General features: G+C 54.1%; 1 protein-coding gene across 3 annotated transcripts in view; it reads left to right on the forward strand.

Moving 5' to 3' along the window:
• The first annotated feature begins 2,737 nt into the window (after positions 1 to 2,737).
• Positions 2,738 to 21,220, forward strand: part of LRFN5 (leucine rich repeat and fibronectin type III domain containing 5) — a 75,113-nt gene continuing 56,630 nt past the window's right edge. For 2 of the 3 annotated variants that reach the window (XM_083733183.1, XM_083733181.1), the window contains exon 1: positions 2,738 to 2,945. The gene's annotated coding sequence lies outside the window, so the exon portion shown is untranslated. The remainder of the gene's footprint in view (positions 2,946 to 21,220) is intronic. The other variant, XM_083733182.1, reaches the window with a different exon arrangement.

Consider the following 21,220-nt stretch of genomic DNA (forward strand, 5'->3'; position numbering starts at 1 on the left):
CCTCCAGATGTTTTGGGACTACAACTCCCATCATCCCCAGCTAACAGGGCCAGTGGTCAGGGATGACCTGCTCTAACCAAAACAAAAAAAAATTCCTTCCAGTAGCACCTTAAAGACCAACTAAGTCAGTTCTTGGTATGAGCTTTCGTGTGCATGCACACTTCTTCTGCTCTAACCACTACACCACACTGGCTCCCCCACTGGTCCACAGGGAGTCCTGCCTGGCCTACTGCATTAGGATCTGCTGTTGCCAACAGGTCCCCTCCATTTCTCAGAGAAGGAGGTCACCCACTTTCCGGCTCTTATTCCAGGATCTCCCGCTTACTCAGGGAGCAGAGGGTGAGTCACCCAGGTGAGTCACCTGCTTGCAAGGTGCATGTAGCTCCTCAGTGTCCCTCGGGTGCTTTTGAGTGTTCATAGTGCTTCATATCAATTGGAACAACCTTGTAAGGTAGGTCAGAGGAGGCCAGGTCTAAGAGACTTGAGGCCTCTTGGCAGAGGCAAGTTTCAAGCCAGCCATTTCCTGCCTCAGGAGGTATTCACCCCCCCCCCCTTGGAAGTCGACTCCCTTCATCCCTGGAGAGGCTACAGCAGAACTCCAGGATGAGCTCCTCCCCACCTCAGGACTTTCTACCTTACCCTGCCAAGGAGGACTTGACTGTGTGCAGGGAGCTGCCTTCTCCTCTCCAGGCTGCTCCACAGTACCATCATCAGCAGACCAACTCAGGGGGCTGTGGGGAAGTGAAAGGATCTTCCTGGACCTCAGGCCACCATTTGCTGCCCTCTTGACCTGGGTGTCCTGGCCTTCAATGCAAGCCCTGCCCTGAGCTGTCAAATGAGGGGACAACACTGCAGGGAGAGTGGCTGGCCTAGTGGTTTCAGCCAGCATGTTCCTTGGAGAGAGAGCAGGCAGCTGCCTCAGGCCAGCCAAGCAGGCAGGGATGAGGGCTGCACAGAGGCTCTGGAGCTCAGCCTGAGAGATGCTCAGTTATTGCACAGAATCATTATCACAGAATTGCAGAGGTGGAAAGGACACCCAAAAGGTCCTCTAGTCCAACCCCCTTCAATGCAGGGCCATCATCCCCACCAGGATTGTGCTCTGAAAGAACTTCCAAGCCCCCTCAGCACTCCTACAACCCCTGCAAGGTTGGCCCATGAACTTTATTATCATTATCATTATTTATTAAACCTGTATGCCACCCTTCATCTGAAGATCACAGGGTGGTTTGCAACTTAGAATACAAAATGAGAACAAAGCACACATGATAAAAACAAGAACAAATCAATACCCCCCACTCCCACAAACACATTTAAAAGGATGTCGCCGCTGTCAGCTAAGAGTCCGGCCTGCTGCCCGCTGTCCCTCCACGCAGGCAGATCGCCTCGGCCCCGTTGCCCGGTGAAAGCGAAGCAGCACCCCTTCGCCACCTCCGCCACGGAGCGGGGCTCCCGTCCAGCCTCCCCGCCGTCGGAAGAAGCGCCCGCGCCGCGCCCTGGAGCGGAGCTGGAGAGAGGCCGGCAAAGCGCGAGCCCCGTCGGGAGGAGCGCTTCCCTTCTTGGCTCAGCTAGCTGCCCTCGGGCCCGCTCCGGAGGACAGCAGCACGTCGCAGAACCACTGGCCCTCGTGCTGTTGGCCCTGCGCCCCCGCCCCACGCCGGGCACCCCACACACTCCATCCTCTTCCGACGGGGCGTCCGGCCGGCGTTCCATTCGTCGCTTGGAAGCGCGGCGCCGCGGACCTTCTCCCGCGCCCCGGCAGCTCCGCCGTCGGCGTCCTTGCCATCCGAGAGGGAGCAGCCCCCGACGGAGCCGAGACCCTGCGCCCCGTCTCTTTGTTGCTGGAGGCGGGGAGGAGAAAAGAAGCGGGGGTCGCGGCAGAACAGGCGGGCACCGCCCGGAGGAAGAGACCGGGGGTGGGGGGCGCAGGAAGGCAGCCCCCTCCCCGACGGCCTCGGCGGTGCGTCCCGGCTCAGCCCCGGCCGCCGCCGAGTGGAGGGGCGTCTGGGCGGCGGGCGCCTTTATTGGAGGCCGGGCTAGGCGGGCGCCGCCTCGCAGCTCCTGCGCCGGCGCCGCCCCCTCCCCGCCCGCCCGCTTGCCCGCCCCTCCGCGCCGCCGGACGCTTCCCGTCTCCGCCACTCGGGCGCGCTTCGGACTGCGGAGGAGACGCCGCCGCCGCCGCCGCCGCCACAAGGCTTCATGCGGCAGCGAGGCGAGCGGGCTTCGGCCGGGCGGCAGCCGCCTCGTTCCGGGGCTTCTGGTGGTGCGGCGCCGGGGATGGAGCTGGCCGCGGCGGGCGGCGGCGGCGGCGAAGGAGAGGCTCGGTTCGGCGCGCTCGGAGGAGCCCAGGCGGGCGGCGCTCGGCTGCCACTGTCCCCGCGCCGCCGCCACTGAACGGCGCCCGGCCGAGGCTCCGGCGCGCCCGCTCCTCTCGCTCGCGCTCTTTCCTTCGTGCCTGGCGGCGGCTACGACGGCGGCGGGGATGTGATCGGCTGCCGGGGCGGCGGCGGCGGCGCTGGGGCGGAGGGGCCCGGGGCCAGCGAGGGCGCGGCGCGCCCGGAGGGATCTTTGCGCATCGCGGGAGCGGCGGGCGAGGCGGCGCGCAGGGCGTCGGGGCCGGGCAAGGTCACCCCCGGGCCGGTGGAGCCGCTTCCCGCCGCCCGCGCGCTTCCCATGGGGCGAGCTCGGCGGCTTGAGCGCGCCCGCCGAGCCGGGCGCTCCGGCCCCGAGCGCAGCCGCTCTTGTGCCGCCGCCGCCCGGGGCCGCCGCCGCCTCTCGCCTCTAGGATGCGGCGCCTGCCGCGGCGCCTGGTGAGCGGCGCACCGGAGCAGGGAGCGGGCGGACGACGAGGAAGGCGGCCAGCAGCAGCAGCAGCAGCAGCAGGAGGAAGGCGGCCGCCGGAGACGGAGCGCCCCGGGCGGCCGGTCGGATTCCCCGGGAGGCAGCAGGTAAGCGCCTCGGCTCGCGCTCTCTGCATTGCAGCCCCCGCGCGGGGAGGGGGGAGGGGGCGAGCTACCTCTTCCCCACGGGGGCCTGTTTCCTCGCGCCCTCCCCGTCGGAGGGAGGGGGAAGGGAGGGGAAGGTCCCGCTGGGCACGGCCAGGTGTGGCTGCTGCGCCCTTCTCCCGGTCTTCCTGCGCGACGAGGGGGCGAGCGCTGCCCCTCCTGATCTCTTCCCGGTTCTGTAACAGAAGGACGCCCCCGCCCTCCCCGTCCTGTTCAGGGAGAGAATGGAGGTTCCTGCAAAGCACTCCCTCCCTCCCCCCACCTGCCAAAGCCTCCCCCGTTTTCGGGGCTCCGGAACTCGCTTCTCCGCTTGCCTGCCGCTGCGGCTCTGGCAGGTTGGGGGAGCTCCAGGGTCGGTTTTGAAGGGTCTGGATGCGGGAGCGGCACCCCCCCCCCGCACCGGGGGGAAGGAGTCAGCCGACAGCCCCCGATTCCCCGCACGTAGAACCAAGGGCCTGGCGCCGAGTGGGTGGGATTTCTCCGGGGTGGGGGGAGCACCGTTCGTGCCGCCGAATCTAGGCTCCCCCCCCAAAAGCCTGGACCCCTCGGGGGACTCGCTCCGCTTCTTGCCTGCGCAGATTTTTTTTCTCCGCAGCAGCGCGCGGGGGGGGGAGGGGGGGAGTGTCCCTGCTGGTTTCTAGGCGAGAGGGTCTTCGGGCTGCCCCTCCCCCCGCGCTTTGGATCTGCCCGCTCCTACCCCCCTCCTGCTGGTGCTCTCCGAAGGTGTGGGGCGCCTCCTGGAAAGGCGTGATGCTGGAGCCCCGAAGCGAGAGGGGGGCGGGGAGAATGGCAGGTTTTTTGGGGGGTGCGGTGGGAGGAGGAGGATGTGGACAGAGCCCAGGCAATGGTGGGGTCTGTATCCCTCCCCCCCCCCGTCGATGGGCATGGAAATGGCAGGCTCCCTGGAGGGGGGGGCAGGGGGGAGGGGGGTGTCTCTGAGGAAAGAGGTTTCCAGCTGTTAAGTTGCGCCTCCTGTTTCTTTGGCGTTGGGGACCTAAACTGCTGCTGCATCTTGTCCCCCTTTTGGGGGTGGGGGTGGAGAGGGGCATCTTTCTGTAAGGCCCTTGTGAATTGTGCTTGTAGGGCCCGGGTCTCTTCATCCTGGCTGCTGGTGAATGGGGCAGGGGGCACCCTTAATGGTGAGCTGGTGAGAGCTTCCTTCTCCCTCCAGGCCCTGAGAGCAGGTCTGAGGTCTTTGCAGAGCTCTGGAGCAAGTTGGGGGGGTGGAGGGCAAGGAGGCCCCCCATGTGGGGGAAGGGTACTCAGCATCTCTGGACATTGTTTTAGCCTCATGTCCAGCCAGTTTCTCCCTGGCCTGGGGATATGCACTTGGCCAGAGGAGGCTCCTGACCTGTCCCAGTTGAGACTCTTCTCTGAGCCATGGAGCTCATCCTGCCCACACTCAGACCCAGTTCGACTTTCTCTTTGCCCCTTTTATTTGCACCAGAGGACAGATGCACAGATTGGTGGAGGGGAACATTCTCAGGGGAAAGGCCAGAGCTCAAGGGACAAGTGCCTACTTTTCCTGAAAATGGTTCCAAGTCGGGGCTGAGGGAGACCCCGGACCCCTGGAGAGTCTGCTGCCAGGCAGTGTAGATGCTACAGAGCTCCATGGCCTGTTGGCCTGGATCCCACATAAGCAACTCCCTGAGTAGCGACTGGTTGGAAGGCCAGTCCTCTGTCCAAATGTCACCTTGGCTGTATGAGGTGGCCTTAGGAAGCCTGTATTTCCTTGGCCCCCAGCTGCGATTTGGATAGGAAAGGTGGCCCCTTACAGGTCTGTTGCAAGAATTGCTCTGATAATGCATGAGGATGGCTGCTTCATTTTAGGGCCTAAGGCATGAAGGCTTTGCTACTTGCCAAAACAGTGTATTGGAAGAGCCTGGCTGCCGGATCAGACCAAAGTGGAAGCCTGACTAGTTGGGCATCCTGGTCTCCCCACCTGCAAGCAGGACCTGACAGCAACCTCAGCAGCAGCAGCAGCACTCTCTCTCCCCAGGATGTGGTCTCATTTGGGGGCCTCCTGAGGGTCCCCGTGGTGGAGCATCCAGCTGGGAGTGGGAATGTCCCTGGCCTGAACCCCTGGAGAGCCATCACTGGCAGCCAAGGTAGACAAGACCAAGGTAGATGGACCCAGTGGTCTGACTCAGGAGAAGGCAGCCTCCAGAGTTTCCTGCCTCTGGCAGCGGAGGGAGGACGTTGACCAGCCCCCACCAACCCCCACCTGCCCAAGGAGCCCCAAGGCGGTTGTGGAGGAGGAGACCCCCAAAGCCCCATCCTTCCTCCTGACCAAGGAAACCTTCAAGGGGGAGTCCAGCCTTTCTTCTCCTTCTGGGCAAGGAGAGCTGGATGTGGGCAAGTCTCCTGGGCTGCAATTGCTTGCCCTCCCTCTCCCCCAGGGGATCGATACTCCTTCTGCTCGAGGGCTTGATAACAGGGCTGGTTTTATAGGAAAATCTTTGGGGATGCTACCAGAGCAAACATTCTGCTCGGGAAAATCGTTAGACTAGCTTTGTCTTTAGCAGGCTGAGCCGAGCCCCAGCTAAGTAGGCGAGGTCTGCTGGCAAGGAGAGCTGGCCCCTTGTGGAGAAGCCATGGCGCTTGCCGGCGTGTCATTTGGAGCAGGTGTGCTGATCCAGATAGGGCAGGGGGACAAGCCTGGCAAGGAGGTCTTCCCTGCCCCCACCTCGCCAGAAGAAATTGAAATATGGACATGGTTCAGTCCTTTCCAGGATTTGCCTGGAGAGTGTTTGGCTGCCTATGGAGGGCCAACTGCCCAGGAGCTCAGGCCCACATGTGAATACCCAGATGTGACCATCACCACTTGAAGCTGAGGGGAGGAGGAGGCAGGCAGCGGTTGTCAGAGGAGCGATTCAGCCCAGCAGGACCAAAGGCTACCTTCGTAGCGGCGGCTGCTTTCTCCTCTCGGTGTCTCCCGTGCCCTTGAGCCTGAAATAGATGCTAGTCCAGAACAAAACAACAAGCCTTGCAGGATTGTGCCGGCCTCGCAGCCCCGCGTGCGTCTGTTCAAAAGGTGCAGCGGTTGTAGAAGCACCACATGCAGTGGACGGGTGGGGGAGGCGAGGGGCAGGATTTGGCCCCAGAGGTGCACCTGTGTGTGAGAGAGGGAGAGAGGGAGTGGAAAGGGGGCTGTGCTCTGGGCACCTGAGACCGATTTCAAGGGAGACGAAATGCTTCTGAGCCTCTCCCCTCTGTGGGTCACGTGTGCGAGGTTTTGACACACAATTGGACAGAGCGAGGGAGAGACATCAGACCTTGGTTCCTGCCAGCGTGGATCTTGCCAGTTTTGTGGACTAGCCAGTTCCAACATCACGCTTGGAAGCAGCTTCTAAAGCTCCAGCCTTCAGCCTTTTCAGACCCAGGGTGCACTTTGCATAGAATCAGAGTCATCTAGTCCAACCCCTTGCAATTCAGGAATCACAACTAAAGCATCCGTGACAGATGTCTGTCCAACCTCGGCTTCAAAAAACCCAGTGCCCCCCAACATGCATTGGGGGACCCATTTCTTAACCTTTTCCATCTATTTCCCTGGTGGCCGTGCTTCTGTTTGAGCTGCTGCTCAAATCAGTCCATGACCTGCTACTGGTTCTTGCCCCACCAGCTGAAGATCAGAGCTCGAAAGAAGCCCCCTTCAAATACTGGAGCATTTCCCTTTTCAACTGGTGGAGTCCTAGTTTGTAGCTTGGAGGGGAAGATGGCCCAAGGCATTTTGGTGGCCCTACAAGGCTGAGTTCCCGGGGGGGGGGGGGCTATGGAAGCTGCCATTTTGGATTTCTGTTTGGTTGATGAGGATTTGAGCAAAGGCTCTGTGGAGAACTGGAAGGATCAAATGAGCTAAAGAGCATCCTTGGGCTGTGGGGGTGTCCCGATGCCCCCACTTCTCTGGTCCTGCCCACTGCCTGAAATGTTTCACAGACGAGAGGTGGTGGTCTGTCCTGGACAGTGCAGAGTTCCCAAGGCATGGATATACCAAAGTCTGGGGTGCTGATGTCCTCTCACCACCAAGGGGCTTGAAAGCAGACACACCTGCAAGGATCATACCTGTGGGAGTTGGCATGGGAGAGCTGGAGGAGATAAGAGGTTCATAGAATTGTAGAGTTTGTCTAGTCTATGCACTGCAGGAATCTCAGCAAACATTCCAGCCAGAGAGGAGGTCACAGATCAGTCCTGGGTCACGGGGTTGTCCTGCTGAGCTTCCCAGACAACCCAGAGAGCTCAGTTCAGCCTGGCAAAATCCCTGGCCTCCTGCTCCTCCTCACTGGTTTTCTTTTCCATTTATGGGAGAGGAGCAGATCTTGAAGCATAAATAAAGGAGAAGCTACACAAGAGCAGGTGCTTGTTTCAATTTGTTATCCTGGTTGTTGATGGATGTCTCTGGACTGCAGCAGTACAAGGTATTTGTTCTCGGATCAAAAGGACCCTTTTGCGGAAGAATTAGGGCTGCTACAGATCCGCTGATGCTCCCCAAAGCATTAGAAGTTGAGGCTCCTGCCTCAGCTTCCTGCACCACATAAACAGTCAAGAGATGCCAAACCAGTTTGTCATGCTAAGCCCAACCATGGCTTCATGTGGGCATGCAGGTGTGGTCTCTCAGAGAGGAGAATGTGCCCACTTTGCAGCTGAGAGCTAAGTCATGGTTTGGCAGACCCTGTCCTCTGAATCTGGGCTTGGGGGTTGACAGACTCCAGACAAACCAAAAGCAGGTGATACGAAAGCAAACCATGGCTTAGCTCCCAGTGGGGCCACAGAACCTGAGGAGGAAGGAGACAGTCGCCATCTCCTCTCCAGAGACCATGGCTTTGTGGGTCCATGTGAAGCTATGGTTTGTTAGGCTACGTTACTGTTTATTTATATGCTGCCTTTCCGCCAAAAGACTCCCAGGGCAACTCCCAGGACCAAACACACACACACACACACACACATTTATATACCACTATTTCATAAAAATATATCACAGCAGTTTGCAACAATATAAAAACACAAAACCATACAGTAAATTCATAAGGCGTTAGAAGCAAATACGTACAAACACAATGATACAAATACAGAATGATGCACATCCAAATGATGCATATTCAAAACAGCCACAGAATCAGAGAGTTGGAAGGGATCCCAAGGGTCATCTGTTCCAACTGCGTCCAGTGCAGGGATCTTAGCTAGAGAATCTCTGATCAGGGTACCAGGCAGGGTCAGTGTGGCAAGGCAGATGCCCCATGGTGGGTCCCCCAGACCCTCCCCTGCCACTCGGTGTTGCAGGAGAACAGGTCCCTTCCCTTGCGTTGTGCCCGTGCTTCCCTCTTTGGCTCCAGCCTCCCTCTCTCCTTGGCCTCCTACCCCCTCCTGACTCTGGGCCCTGAGCCCCTTCCCTCTCTGCATTCCTCTGGCTTGAGGAGAAAGACACATCTTGGTAAGGAGCCCAGAAGCAGCCGGATCAGGCCAATGGCCTCCCTGACCCTTTCCCCCTGTTGACCAACCAGAAATCCCTGTAGATTCCAAGGTCTTCTTTGGTTTGGAGGGCCAGGCTGCTGGCCTGAGGGAGAAGGAGCCGGAATTGACGCCAGGGCTGGGAATCCTTCCAGCCAATTGATATTTTGTAATGGAACAGAACAATCGGCTTGAGCCCACCATGGTCCCTTCCTTCTCTCCACCTTTATTATGTTCTTCCTATGCCAATAAACCTCACAGAGATTATCTGTCTAAATCGAGTAGCTCCTCTCCACCTCCCTAGCAGTGGCGGAGCTTCAGGCTCTGGCGGGGGGCGGGCAGAGAGCAGGCGGGGGCATGGCTGGCACGCATCCCGGGGGCGTGGTGGGTCACCCTCAGGGGCGTGGTGCACATCCTGGGGGCGTGGCGCCCAGCACAGGAGGGGGGAGCCATGATGGTACCCCACCAGGATCGTGCTGCCGGGGATGGTGCGCTCCCCCCGCACCCCTGTTCCTCCGCCAGTGCTCCTTAGTGACTCATGTGCAAGCAGGTACCAGATTGAAGAACATCAGAAGAGCTTTCTGGATCAGGCCCATCTAGTCCAGCCTCCTCTTCTCACAGTGGCCAAACAGATGCCCTAAATGGGAAACCAACAAGCAGGATCTGAGCACCCCTCCTGGGGTTTCCAGCAACTGGAAGCATCTCTGCCTCTGACTGTGGAGGCAGAGCAGAGTCCTTGTGGCCAGGAGCCATGGAGAGCTTTGTCCTCCATGAATTTGCACAATTCTTTTAAAAAGCCATTCAGGTTGGTGATGGTCGCTGCCTCCTGCAGAAGTGAGCTCCATCTTTTTCAGCAAAGCTGTCTTCCTGGCCTGAGCCTCTTTGCCCTCTAACCTGGGGGTGGCAGTCTTCCCAACAGGAGTGCATGCCACAATTGTGCGCCCTGTCCCTGTGAGGGCTCCCCTACCCATGTCCTTGGGCCTCTGCCATGTGTTGCTCCTTCCCTTGCTGCTCATTCAAGGGGGTCTCCACCCCCCTTTGTTTAATCCTCCTCATCCTCCTTTGTGGCTTCATGGGGCTCATTCTTCACATGGGGGCAGGGAAGACTTGCCCCCTTTAAATGTCTTGCTGGAAGAAGATTTTAGTTTTTGTTCTTTGCTGTTTTTATCTGATTTCAGCGTCTCCACTGTGTTTGCTCTGAAAGAAATCACCTTGAGGTACCTGAGCGCAAAAAATTCAGCTTATATTTATTAATAACGTCAGCTGCTGCTACTGCATTTCTAACCTGCCCTGTATCAAATGATCTCAGGGCAGGTTGCAATCCATAAATATGCCAATACAACGTAAACTGTAAAAACCACAAAAATCACCCATGTGAAATCTAATAACCAGTGGCAAAATCCAATATAGGGCCATTATACAAATCGGTGGTGTGACTGGCTTTGGAATACTGTGCTGTTCTGGTTGCCTCCTCAAAAAGGACACTGTAGAGTTGGAAAAGTTTCAGGAAGGGGCCACCAAAGTGATCCAAGAGGCAACAAGGCTGCCAAATTCACCAACGAATTTGGGACCTAGAATTTCAGTGTCATGTGAGTGAGATGAATAAGCACCCAGCAGTCAAAGACGGTTTTACCCCAGCAATTTAGCTGTCAAAATTACAAATATCTAAATATAGACGGTCGTTCACCCTTGATAGATTCAACGTGCTGCCATCTGCCTTATTGCAGGGCAGATCTGTGGGTAAACTGTATGTGGAACGAGTCTGCCCCTGCGGCCTGACAGAGGTGGAAACTGTCTCTCATGTCTTGCTATGATGTCATTTTTATGAGGATATATGCTCAGTCTTTATCACCCTTGTTATACAGAAAATTCCAAGTGGGTCTGAACCTCAGTGCTTAAAATCCCTGCTAGAGGATAAGGATCCAGATATCACGCTAAGGGGGGGTAAATTTTGCGTGGCTGCCATAAAACTCAGGGAACAAGCTGTGCTATTACAAAGACTAAGGTCTTAGGTGCAAACTCTAGATAATATTTTAGAGACTAAGACCTAAACCACATTTCTAATGGCTGTCATATTCATATGGTTTATTGTCATAGTCGATTGTTAATTCAGACTTAATTCTATTGTGTTTTATGTTTGCTTAGTACGGTTTGTGAATCTGGTCTGGGACCATAATACATTTCATTCATTCAAATACCAGTTGCTGGAAACCCCAGGAGAGGAGAGAGGAGCTCTTGGGCTTGGATCCTGCTTGCGGGTTTCCCATAATGGGCATCTGGTTGGCCCTTGTGAGAACAGGATGCTTGGCTAGTTGGACCCCGGTCTGCTCCAGCATGGCTCTTCTCATGTTCTGAACCTCTAGGCATGCAGCTCAGACACCACAACTTCCACTAAGAGCCACTCACACCCCAAATTCACTTGGTGCCTGGACGAGACCAACCAGGCCTAATCCTGAATTCACTGAGAACAGGAGGCACGCTAGACTAGATGGCTGGATCCAGCAGGCTGTTCTTGTGTTCTTTTGCACTTCCTGGCTGCCTGAACAGTCTAGATCATGGGTAGGCAAACTAAGGCCTGGGGGCTGGATCTGGCCCAATCGCCTTCTCAATCCGGCCCACGGACGGTTCGGGAATCAGCGTGTTTTTACATGAGTAGAATGTGTCCTTTTATTTAAAATGCATCTCTGGGTTATTTGTGGGGCATAGGAATTCGTTCATTTCCCCCCCAAAATATAGTCTGGTCCCCCACAAGGTCTGAGGGACAGTGGACCTGCCCCCTGCTGAAAAAGTGTGCTGACCCCTGGTCTAGCTCAAGAGGTGGGGACCCCAGGGCACTGCATGGGTTTCTGGTCTCCTTGTCAGCCCCCCCAGCAGAGTGGCCAGTGGGGGGCTGATGTTGCTAGACCCCACTGGCATCCCCAATGACTGGCAGTACAGAGAAGGGCAGAGGGGAGGGCCACAAGCGGTTTCTTCATCCGGTGCATGCACATTCCTCCGCTGCTGACACTTTCCTCCCTTGGCCTGTGTTTTGCAGGGCATCTGGGGGGGGGCAGCAGTGGGGAGATGGGGGCCCAGAGGAGCCCTGTCGGCTGAAAAGAAATGTTCCTTGACGCTGTAAGGGCAGCACCGTGGGGGCTCCACAGATCAAGAAATGAATGGAAATATCTCTGGTGCCGGCATTCTCTGAAGCCTCTTTTCTGAGTTTATCTTACTCGGGAAAATGGATTGTTTACAATATCAACTGTTTCCTTAGTAAATCTAAAGCCCGTGAAATGGGGAGAATCTCATCTCTTAACTGCAAATATTGTGTGAAATGGCAAATCTGCAGAATTGCGCCCCCCCACCCCCACCACTACTGTTGCAGCAGTCATTGTGCATTGCTGAATTACTTTCCAGGGTGTATTTTACCAATACACTCTTAATAGCTGAAAGGGGAAATAGAAAAAGATATTTCTGCTTATTTCTTTTTGTTTGGGTGCATTATTATTATTATTATTATTATTAAACACATCGTAATTCCGTTTTTTGATACTTTTGTGCTGTGAGAGCGAAGGAAGGGATTATCCATCTTGGGTGGCTCCTCTCATCCGTCAGAATAATATCTAGGCAGGCATAATCGCCAGTGTTATCTGTGATTCTCCTGTGATTTCTGGGGGCCCCTCACCCTGGTTCTGCAGTCAAGCAGGGATGTGTCTGTCTGTGCATTTGTGGTCATGCTGGATTCAGCAGGATTTGTCAGCAAACATGCTCATCCTTGGTGCGCATGCCGCAGTCCTCCCACTGACCTCGTGAGGCGCATGGCTTGTTCTAGAGCTGTGGCTCCCAAAGTGGGTGCTGGGACATGAGTGGGGGGCACTGAGAGGCAAGGGGGCAGCAGGGGGAAGCTTGGGGTGTAAATGGCCACCAGACTTTGAAAAGCTGACAGATCAAGTTCATCCATTTTGTTGCATTAATTGGTTACTGTTTTGAGTTTTCATGTTTTCATGTTATTGCCTTCCTTAGTGTGTTGTGCAAACTGCTATTATGAATAATGCTTTTTGTAGGGTGCAGTAGAGGATGAGTTTGTGGAACCAAGGGGGTGGGGCCCCCAAAGGTTTTGGGAACCCCTGAACCGTAGTTAAATTGTGCTTTGAATTGTCTTGCTGGATGGTCGGCTCAGTGTTCTGCTGACTCCTAATTCTTCATGCCAGCTGTGGTTATAAGAGGATGTTGGAGAGGGTCTGGGTTGCACCTTAACAGCCCCCACACTATGCAAACCTCCAGAGAGGAGGACTTGGCTGCTTTGCTCACACCCCAATTCTCCTCCTTCCCCTCTCACCTGAGAAAGGTCACCTGAACCCAAATCTTGTGGTCTCGCTCTCCCAAGTCCAGGCAGGCCAGGAGGAGAAACCAAGGATTGTCAGAGTGACTGGAAATTCAGCATGTCAACCCAGCTACGAAAAGGGCAAATCACAAGGAAAGGAATTGGAAATAAATCTGTCGATATCAGAATGCTGTTCTGCAAATCTATGGTGCAACCAGATCTGGGATGCTGTGTCCAGTTCTGGTTTCCTCGCCTCAAAGAGGAGATTGTAGAGTTGGGAAAGGGCCAGAGAAGGGCCGCCAGAATGATCATGGGGGCGGAGAAAGGCTGCAGAGTTTGGGACTTAATCTTAAACAGAGAAAAGGCAAGTAAGAGGATAGAGGTTTGTAAAATTGTGCACAGCATGGACTTCCTCTCGCATAATACTGAAACTCACGGACATACCAGGAAGCTGGAAGATTCCGGACAAATATATCAAGAAATGACTTATTCATGTAGCAGAGTTAAACTATGGAGCTTACTCCCAAAGGAGGCAGTGATGGTCGCCAACCGAGATGCCTTTAAAAGAGGATCCGACCAATTCATGGAGATGGAGGAGGAGGAGGAGGAGGAGGAGGAGGAGGAGGAGGAGAGGGATATTGATGGCTCTGCTCTGTTTTCATGGTGGGGGCAGTAAATGCTTCTGAATACCCACCGCTGGAAGCTGCAAGAGGGAAGGTGGCTCTTGAATCCTCCTGATGGGTTTCCATAATGCCATCTGCTTGGCCCCTGGGAGATCAGGATGCTGGAGTAGGTGAGCCATTGCCAGGATCCAGCAGGCTCTTCTTAGGTCCATTTAAATGGGATTTATTCCCCATATTTATAGACTATTTTGTAACCCTTGAGTTAGGCCCGAGAATGGGATTTTTATTTTTTATCCCAGCGGATCAAGACCCACCGCTGCATCCTCCACACTCGGCTACCTGCTCAGCCTCAGCTTCCTTCCTTCACTGCTTACCTTGAATATGAAATTGTAAGTTCAGATGCTGTTCCACAGAGAATCTGTGAATTTGGAAGGTACTCCAAGGGTCATCTAGTCCAGCCAACCTTTGCTCAGCAACCTCCAATGAAGGAGAGTCTGTTGCCTTGCAACTTTCTGCCTCTCCAATCTCTTTCCTGGTCACTGGCCGGAGTTTTGTGCTGGTGAGGAAGAAGAGCACCAAGATTTTGTTCTGATAAATATCAGGTCGCAGGGAGATGGCATTGGGGCCCCCCACGAAAGGCCACTTCCCACTGGGGCTTGCAGCAGGAGATGAATGGTTGTTGCAGCTTCCTCTGGCCAGCCTGAGATGGTCCTCTCTTGGCAATGCATGGAGGAGATCAGGGAGTTCAGGTGGGTGGCCCTAGGGATGTGGGCTTGCTCTTGGAAGCTGGTGGCGAAGTTTCTAATCTTGAGCCCCAGAGTTGTGGCCTCGGTGGGTGTTTGGCTGCTGCCATCCTGCAAGCTGTTTGTCTCATGGCTCCAATAGCCAGCTGGGGCTGGTGGTTCGTAGCACCCTCTCCTAGCATTGGGGACTCTTTAGTTTTAGAGAAAAGGCAAATGAGAGGCAGCATGATAGATGTTTATAAAAAGCTGCATGTCATGGAGAACCGGGCCAAAACTAATAAAGTGGATTTCAGTAGGGAGAAATGCAAGTTTTTACACTCAAACAGGAAGAACCAGTTGCGCACATAGAAGATACTTGGCTGTTATGGAAATGACATGCCCCCCCCCACATCTTTAAAGTTGTTACAATGTTACAAATATTATGCCTGAATGTATCCTTTTGACTTGAAAGCCCAGGGAAGATACCTAGCTTTATAAATTTGTAGAAAATCCATTCTTTAACCAACTCTCCTCATCCCAACGCCATTTTAAGCCTTAAAGAAAGGTGAATTTGGGCTCCACCTCCCTCCATGAACCAAGAAGCAGGAAGTCATGTAGGCAGCAGGAAGAGGGCATAATTCCCCAAGAGTGAGAGCACATGCCCCCCAGGGAGCACCCCACCCAGGGAGTCACCAAGGGGGCAACAAGTCAGGTGCTCTGAAAGCCCACCTCCAGATAAGTCCTGAGGGCAAGGAGATGTAAAGAGTTTTATTGTTCTTTCGGAGATACTTGAGAGGTGTTGGAAAAGGTGTCTGAGAACGTGACCTAATGTTGAACTTGTGTAACCCTTGTAGACCCCTCCCCATTTGTGACATGCTAGTGATGTAGAGGCGATGTGTCAATGATGCTGCTCAAAGTGTATTCTGGGGGAAAGAGGGAAGGTTTAAAAGAGGATGTCACCCCATGCTTGGGGTTCTTACTCCTAGGGGGAGCTGTTGCGCAACAATAAAGATTGTGGTCTACTGACTGCTGTTTTGCTCCTATATTTGGCTGGAACTTCCTTCCTTTCTGACCCTATAGACCCACAGGCTCTGTCCGACGAGCTGGGCTGTTGAGTATCCTCTCAACCCAGAATTTTCCTTAACATGGCTTACCAGCAGTACATGTAGAAAAGGTCTGTGGGTCTTGGTGGACCACAAGCCTCACCTGAGCCCACAGTGTGATGCAGCAGCAGAAGAAAGTGAATGCTATTCCAGGCTGCATCAAGAGAAGTCCAGTGTCCAGACCAAGTCATGGTACCCTCTCTTCTGCCTTGATCAGACCACACCTGGAATATTGTGTCCAGTTCTGGGCACCACCCAGGACCCACAAGCTGCCCTTGCCGCCTGCCTTCCCTGCTGTGTCAGGCGCTGGCCTTCGTGAGGTGGGGCCTCACTCTGGCTCTCTGGAGCCATTTTGTCCATCAGTGCCTGTGAGGTTGCCTTTCCTGGAACAGTCATGAGCTTCTCCTTTGCAATGCAAGACTCCACAGATGACATCAACCTGGCAGGTGGGCTGTGGCTGCCGTGGGTCCCTCCCCACAGGTCTGAGTCACTCTTCCTGGCTTCTCTTTGGGGGAATGGGAAGCGAATGCCATAACCTCCTTTCTTCATGGCATCCCCCTGTCTTTGTGTGGGATGGAGACCGAGAGCAAGTTTCACAGCTGCCCTGAGATCTCCCAGAGGGTTGGACCTGAAGTCTGCTGGGCTCAAATGGCAAGAAAGAGGATTTAGATGAAACCTGAGGGAGAACTTCCTCCTGGTGCCAGCTGCATTGCTGTGCCTCAGGCTGTCTGGGAACTGGGTGGCCTCTCCTGGAGAAGTCAGGGTTGTCATACTGGACTTCCTGCCTGAACTGGGCAACTTTCAAGACTAGGATTGCAAGAGCACTCGGTTTTTTTGCTGGATGTAGAAATGGCTGGAAACCCTTTAACCCACTAAGTGCAGCTTCACTGTGAAGGTTGGTGGAGGAATTGTGGACCTTGGATCAGAGGTGAGGCCACAGAGAGCTTGGGGAAATCATTGTATTTGGGCAATGGATCTGAGTCCTGGTATTTTAGGTGCAGCTGGACACTGGCTGTTTCCTAACTGTCCTCTACCCCTTTAAGGTAATCCATGAGCCTGATTTCAACTTCTGACTTTACAAGGGGTTCAAAAACAGAATTTAAAAGAGATTTCTGCCTGGCAGATGTTAGAAGGCTTTTGAATATTGCAGCAGAGAACATGTGTGTGTAAATTGCCTCCCAGAGTTAGTCTTAACGGCACCTTAAAGGCTAATTGCAGATATATCATTATATTGATTGATTGATTGATTGATTGAATGCATATATATTCCACCGTTTTCTCCAAGGAGCTCAAAGTGGTGTAGATGGCTCTCCTCCTCCTCATTTGATCCTCATAGCAACCCTGCGAGGTAGGGTTAGGCGGAGAGGCAGTGACTGGGCCAGGGTCACCCAATGAGCTTCAGGCTGGGTGGGATTTGCACCCAGTTCACTCCTAGTCTGACATTCTAACCACCACATCACACTGACATGGTGGGCCTCAGGGATCCCTGGTCATCCTTGAGAGTGATGTGCTGGGCACTCCCACCTGGAAAGGGGCACATGGCACAATTTCATGCCCCCAAGCAAGGGAGAAAGCTCCTTCAATGGTGCCAGCTTCTCCTGGTTGTCTCTTGGCCTGCAGGGAGGGGCAGGGGCAAGGGAGAGGGCTATCAGGGGCTCCTAGCTAGGGAAGAGGGCTCTTGTGCTCAGATCCTGCTTGCTGGTTTCCCACAGGCAACTGTTCAGCCATTGTGAGGGCAGGATGAGGACCCAGGTGAACTACTGGCCTATTTCAGCAGGCTCTTTGGATGCTCCCTCTCCTTCCTTGGGGAGCAGAGGTTGGATGGTCATCTGTCCTGGAGACTCCTGCATTGCAGGGGGCTGGACTAGATGACTCCTGGGGTCCCTTCCAACTCTACCATTCTACGGTTCTATGATTCTCATGGAAACACAGGAGAGCAGGCTCTTCTGGTGCTGTTATGCAAGGGAAATGCCGTCATGCTCTTCAACGTGCTCGAGCAAGCAGCCTTCTTGGTAGCAACGGCAAGAGCAGGTCCTAGTAAATGACAGATGGAGAGAGCTATTCTGGCAGCAGGCTGGGGAGATGCAGACTGCTCTTCATCAGAGCATCGGAAAAGCCTGCTGGATCAGGCCAATGGGCACTACCTCGTAGGGCATCCCGTTCTTGCCCTGGCCATTGGATGCCCCAAGGAGAAGCCCACAGGCAGGAGCTGAGCATAAGAGCCCTTCTCCAGCACACCCCCCACCCAGCCCACCTTTTGGAAAATGGAAAGCTGGCTGGAGTCTGTTCCCTCCCTTCCTCCCACAAAGGGATCACCCAGCAGGAGGGGGAAAGGATCGGGCCCAAGAGTGAGCAGCCTCCATGCCGAAGGAAAGGGCTTGGTGCCAAGTGGTGCTGGCATGGCTGCCCCTTAATCACATCTTGGTTTCAACACCTGTTTGGAAATCTGACTCGAGGTGTGTGGCACCTTGAGAGCTCTGTGCTCCTAGGCAGAATGAGAAAGCTGCCGTGTTGGCGTTCCATGTGGCAAGCACCAACGATTCGTGATTTCCCCTCCCTTGCAGGCCTTGGCACATACCGTCCTGCGAAGTATGGGTGGGCTGACTCCTCTCAAACCACCTCGCCACCTATGAACGCCCTTCCAAAAGATCAGGATAAAATGGGCTTTGGATACCTTAACTGCAATGAGTTTAGAGTTGCCCACCAAACGTTTTCCCGAGTCCAGAGTGGGTCCCATGTGGGTCACACTTTTGACACGTGGTTGTGATGATCAGGCCTCTGGGCGGATGGAGGAAAAGGCATCTTGGACCTGTGATGCTCCTGGTTTGGCGGGTGGCTTTGAGCAGATCTTCCTCTGGTCTTGAGCCAAGAATTGTAGTGGAATCACGAAGGCGAAGCCAGGAGGGGGTGGCGTCTCAGCAAAGCACCTCTGGGGGGCTGAGCTGGTGGATGTGTAGCCTGGCTGTGCCCTTTGTGTTTGTGCTGCAGGCAGTGACTTAGCACCTGAATTTATCTCCAGGCAAAGCTGAGGGTTGTGTAAGTTTCCTAGATAAATAAAGGAATTGGGCCACTCGCCCACACCCTGCCCTGTCCGGCCATCTGGCCAAGGAGGGCCGGAAGCCAGAATTGAGAGCCGCCGCTTCCTGAATTCTCCTCCTCCTTCTCCTCTTTCTTCAAGTGGCTCTGGAGTCGAGAGCTAGTGGTCCAGGGACCAGGCACTGCCCCAGCAGGGGACAAAGGCCTGGTCTCCCAGGATGACGCTTGCCAGCCCTCCTTGTGCAAAAAAAAGAAAAGAAAAGCTTTTTTGCCCCAGAGAAAAACCCTCCAAATAAGTGAAACAGAAAAATGTTCCCTTCGCCCGCATGGTTGGGGGTTTGATGGCCACTCTTGTTTTGGAAAATCTCCCAACCCTTTTATTTTGTCCTGCCACTGGAACATCCTGTCAGAGGAAGGATTCCCCCTGTGGATCCCTCACAAATCTGTCCTTGGGTTCCCCACAGAGCAAACACCTTCAGAAGGTGGTGGAGTCTCCTTCCTTGGAGTTTGGAAGGTCCTCTGTCGTGGATGCTGGAGATTCCTGCAAGCCTCCCAACCCCACTGTTCTATGATTTGATGAACTCTCCAGAATGGATTTGAGGCTGTCCTACAGCACATCTAATGCCAGAAAATACCTTCATCAGTCGGAAGGATAACCAAAGCAAGAGCCTGGGGTGGGGCTGGTAAAAGGAAAGCTGTCTTGGCACTGAATCTGCACTTCATTTTTGCCTTGGGCTCTAAATAGTGTGTCTGTGCACACAGCACAACTGGTCATCCCATTCCAGCAATCCTTAAAATCTCTGGCATACCTGGCCAACAGTTAGTTGCCCAGAGTGGTTGGGGCATCCCAGTCAGATGGGTGGGGTATTACTATTACTGTTATTGTTAGTGTGCATGTCTGTGTTTGGGGGAAACAATTCAGAATCTTGACTGAGCACCTTTAGAAGCTGCCCATTTGTGGTCAGATACTTAGAGGAGGGCTAGAAAAACCCCCAGAGCTTGTGTGAGAAAAAGTCCTTCTTCATGCAGCGCATGGTTAAGTTGAGGAATTCACTCCTCAGGAGGCAGTGATGGCTGCCAACCTAGATGGATTTAAAATTAGATTCAACAAATTTGTGGACGGCCATGGATGGCTCCTAGCTGCCTCCACAGTCAGAGGCAGCCATGCTTCTGAATGTCAGTTGCTGGAACTGCAGGAGGGGAGAGCTGCTCTTGTGTTTGAATCCTGCTTGTGGGTTTCCCACTGAGGCATCTGGTTGGCCCCTGTGGGAACTGGATGCTGGACTAGATGGGCCTCATCCAGCAGGGCTTTTATTACATTCTTAGGCTGCCCCTTCAGCCTTGAACTGCCTTCTGAGCACTGGGCAGGCTTGATCCCTGCAACTGGAAGTGGTCTTCCATAGATCCCTGTTTGAACTGGGAGCTGCTTCAGCCAGTGTTGCGTGGACCCCTGGCCTTTGGGAGGGAGGGAAAGGCCCATTTAGCTGGAGCCCCCACCAAGGGTCCCACCACAAAGTCATCCCTTAGCAAGCCTTTGCCTGAACATTGCCCCCCACCGGATTTCGTCTCTGTGCCAGAGCTGCGAGTGTGTCTCCTATCTCAAAGGCTCAGATGAAGAGAGTGCTGAGTTAAGAACATTAGAACCAGAAGGCCCATAAAGGCCAGGCGAGAGAAACACAAACAGAGGCCGCCTCCTGCAAGGAGGACCTTGATCTGCCTCCAGATACAAATCTCGACTTGCTTCCTTCATGCAGTGAGAGTATTAGTGGGGGTGGGGACAATGGGAGCCAACAGTCTTGTTTGGGAGGTTAAAAGCATGGTTTGCTAATAATAGAATATGAGTTTATGCTGCAGTTGTGATGTTTGTACTGCCTTTTAGTTGCTGGTTTGTTTATTAGCGTTTTGTAGATTGCAGTTGTTTTGCTGATGATTTGCTAATTATATTATATGATTTATGCTGCATGCTTTATGTTGTTCTCTTATGGTTAGTTATTGTTTGTAAGCCACTTTGGGAAAACAGCATGGGAGCATCATCAATCAACCAACCAACAAGCCCCTTTGGAGCAACTAATACTTTTCCTGGGAAAGGGCCTTTCAACATCAGTGGAAGGTTTTCGCGTCCCCCGCCCAGGCCCTTCTCTGTTTTCTGCCTTTTCCAGAGAAGGCTGCCTATTTTTCAAAGCCCTTTGTGGTCTGGCAGTTCGGATGTTTGATCTGCCTCTTTGAAAAAAGGACAGGGGGAGATAGATTCCTTCAGGGTGCTGGGATTGATTAAAACGGGCCTAATAATAATTAGGTCGAATCAAACTTGTTTTTTTAAAAAATGTAATTGGATCTGAGATTAAAGTTCCACAATGATGATCCTTGTTCTGTTCTGTAATCTCCAGACGGGGTCTGGGCTGGGCTGCCATCTCATCTGAGGTCTGATGGGGGCTGTTATGGGTGGGGAGAGGGCAGGACACCCCTTGAGTCTCTGAGCCCAACTTATGGGGGGGGCTTAATGCTACTTATGGGGGTGAGTAAGGGAATATGGAAGCCAGGAATATGGAAGCCCTCCTGTCCCCATGATGTGTTGTGGGATGATTAGAATCCCCATCTCTTCACCTTGTTCATAGAATCCCAGACGTAGAGTTGGAAGGGATTCTCCCAGCCCCTGCAATGCAGGAATCACATCTCAAGAATCCCTGACAGATGGCCATCCAACCTCTGCTTAAAAACCTGTGAGGAAGGAGAGTGCACCACTTTCCATCAGAAAGTTCTTCCTAATGTTTAATCCAATTCACAAGCCATTCAGCCTGGGGAGTCCCCTTTAAACAGGCAGGCAAGGGGATGGGGACCAGTTGCTGCTTTGTCGTGATACAGCTTCATCCAAGATGATGGGCGACCAAGAAGATGAAGGGTCTAGGAAGCAAGCCTTGTGAGGTGGAGGGAGTTGGGTGTGTTTAGCCTGGAGAAGAGGAAACTGAGAGGGGACATGAGAGCCACA

The sequence above is a fragment of the Podarcis gaigeae genome (genome assembly GCF_964106915.1).
Source record: "Podarcis gaigeae genome assembly, chromosome: 1".
NCBI classification, from domain to species: Eukaryota; Metazoa; Chordata; class Lepidosauria; order Squamata; family Lacertidae; genus Podarcis; species Podarcis gaigeae.